Source organism: Tympanuchus pallidicinctus, unplaced genomic scaffold (assembly GCF_026119805.1).
Source record: "Tympanuchus pallidicinctus isolate F22 unplaced genomic scaffold, pur_lepc_1.0 scaffold12, whole genome shotgun sequence".
Lineage (NCBI taxonomy): Eukaryota > Metazoa > Chordata > Aves > Galliformes > Phasianidae > Tympanuchus > Tympanuchus pallidicinctus.
In genome coordinates, this window is record NW_026294637.1 from 1138694 (window position 1) to 1141719 (window position 3026).

The window sequence follows — 3026 nt, forward strand, 5'->3', positions numbered from 1 at the left end:
TTTTTTGGCTGTTTGTTTTTGAGAAGCAGGCAAACTGTTGCTCCCACCCCAGCCTGGGTCTGCTGCTGCAAAGCCATAGCCTGGCCAGGCAGGGTCATAGTCCTGCAAAGCAAACAGCAGCAACCAGTAGCAAAGACAAACTGAAGAGCTCACAAGCTCCAACCCAAACAGAGCCTTTGTGTCATTGAACCAGCTTCAAATTCAAAGGTTCCAGGTGAGCTTTGTACTGGCAAGCTCGGCCTCTGAGTGTTTTTCTGAAGGTGGAAGTTTTCACTCAAGCTATTCAAAGCATTCAGAGGCAGCTGGACCTGACCCTTCCTCCAGAACGAGCCAGAGACTTGGAAATGAGCACACTGCTTCCCTGTGCCCCTTTGCATGCAGGAGATGCAGCAGCACGGCTTCACGTGGCAGTGCTGGAGTGACATTTGTTTTAACCTTTGTCACCCATGGGCTCTAGCGAGCCACCGCTGCCTTGCAAAGCAGCTCTCACTTTCATCTGGGAAACGTGCAGACACCCCTAAGCTCTTCCCTTTCATAAGCAGTGACTGACCCAGGTGTCAATTAAGTGACACTTCTCTTTGTACTGCTGATTATCTCAAAGCTTACTTTGAAATTAATGAGGTTTCCCAAAGAGAGGTGCAGCAGTGAGCCTGCTGCTAATGCAGGGCCGCTGTTTACTGCCTGCTTGCTGTAGCAGAGCCCTGTGCATGGTTTAGCACTTCTGGTACACTGACTGCAGGCAGGAAGCAGGATTTTGGTTACACCTTTGTGCTGGGAGGGGGGTGCTGCAAGGCTTTGCTGCCACCACTGAGGGCAAAACGGAGCTTTGCTTAATGTGGCTGATTTCCTCATTATTTCTCTAAGCGTGGCATTGACGTGCTGCATGCCAAGGGCTTGTTTCCCAAGTAGCTAGAGGTACCAACTTGCAGCCTCCTCATAGGGAAAAAAAAAAACTGCCCAGAGCCTGGCATTTGGTGACAGATCAGCAGGAAAGCCCAAGAAAAAGTAAAAATAAATAACAAACGGATGCAGCTCATTCAACTGCCTGTTTTCCTCAGTTTGGCCGTTCCCACTTTCTCCTCTGAGTGTTTGGGCTGGAGAATGGCATCGTGCTCCTTTTCTGCTATCAGTTGTTTGTTGACGCTGCTGCTTTCACTCCTCCTTGCCAGAGCCAACAAAAACCCAGTGGAGAATTTCTGGCTTTAACAATCTTCTGCTTGGAGTTTCTGTTTTTCTGTTACAACTGGAAGCTGCACCAGTGCAAAACGTGCACGGAGAATGGAAGCATCGGCAGAGGGAGAACCAGCCAAGCTCTTGGAACATCCCTCCTGTGAGAAAACCACCTTTTACTTCTAACACCTTCCTGGAGCACCTTTGCTACAATTGTAATTCTGTTGCAAAGCAGTCTGAGCTCAGTGCTGCTGGGCAATATTGCAGGGGATGGAATGTTCCCATGCTGAGCCCTGGCTGTGTTTGAAAGCCTCCTCGCAGGGGGTCTTGCTTTGGGTCAGAAAGCAGCAGTGCATCGTTTTAAAAATGTGGGTTGTTTTGTTTTTCTTTCTTTTTAGCTATGAGAAATCTGAGCTCCCAAAGGCAGCCCTGAGCACGCGGAGCCTCGGGGTGGTGGGGAAGGCAGGGCCAGCAGCACCCTCAGCTCATTGATGGGAAACTCCACTGATTTAACTGACAGGCAAAAACACAGGGGCTCTTCTTTTCTTAAATTGCTCAATTTTTGCTTTCAGAAAGCAGTTCTTACGTTGTCTGTATGTTAAAGGGGCTCGATCACAGGAGATCTTTACCAGCAGGCGCTTGCTCCAAAGATGCTGGAACCAATAATGCGAAGGATGGGAAGCACCACACGGCCAAGCCAAGCATTTGCCTCCGACAGAGCACAACCTCCAGGAAGCAGAAAGTAGGTCAGGGCGATAAGGCTGAGCACGGATGGGGAAAGCAGAGCAGGAAGGAAACATCCCTGGCTAGGGCTGCACTGGGAAAGGGCCGGCTGCTGCTGCTGGCAGCTGAGTTCTGAATCCTTTCTCCTTCTAACCCACTGTCCCTGAAGCTGTGCCATCAGCAGCACGAATGAAGGGCGAGCCTTCTGCTTGGATCTGTGGGGGGAGAGCCTGGAAAATCCTGCAGCTAAATGAGGTTTTCCAGAATTGCTGAGGTTGCAAAAGGTCCTGGAGGTGCTGTGCATCCCGGGAAGCATCTTTAGGCTTTAAGCAAATTGTAACGCTTGCAAGAGAAATGGAAAAAAAATAGCTGGGAGCTTTGTCATGGGTCTTATTCAGACCCTGGTAAAAGACTGCTCAGTGCAGAAGCTGTCTCGTGGCCCCATCCTGCAGGGACAAGGGGAGATTGGGTCAGTCCTTATGGTGAAGCCATAAGGTTGGAGCAGCACAGGGAGCTCAGCGCTAAAACTGGATGGTTCGAGTTCCCCAAAATGGGCCTTTCTGCTTTAAATAGCACCCAGATGGCGCGAGAGGAGATGTCAGGAAGAATTCAAGCTGTTACTGAGAGGAGGGAGCTGGAGGAAAAGGTGCAAGCGCAGGAGCAGCAATAGCCTCACCCGGGGTTTGCCCTAGAAACTGCAGAACCAGGGCTTGTCTGTCTGTGGGGCTTTCATAGGGCTGGGAGGAGCTGGGCAGTAGGAGGCAGGGCAGGCACCCACATCCCCCCCTCAGTGCAGGCACCAAACCTGCTGGGTTTGTGCTGATGTGTGCGGATATGCTGATGGCCTCATTAATCATCCCCAACCTGCAGCCATAATTGGGCTCATTTCACGTGGATTCCAAGGGCCTGGGAGAAACAATCCATCTTCCCATGCAAAAGGTGAATTAAAGAAGTGCTAGCCTGCTGCCTTCGGGTAAGGGTGCAGACGTGGATAACTGCACACAGGACCAGGATGGTGCTGGGGAAGCGATGGCATGGATTGAATTTCTCATCCCTGCAAAGAAAAGCCTTTTGGGACCCGTGTCCAGGACTCTTGGTTGCTTGTGATTTGAAGAAAGAAGCAGGCAGCAAGG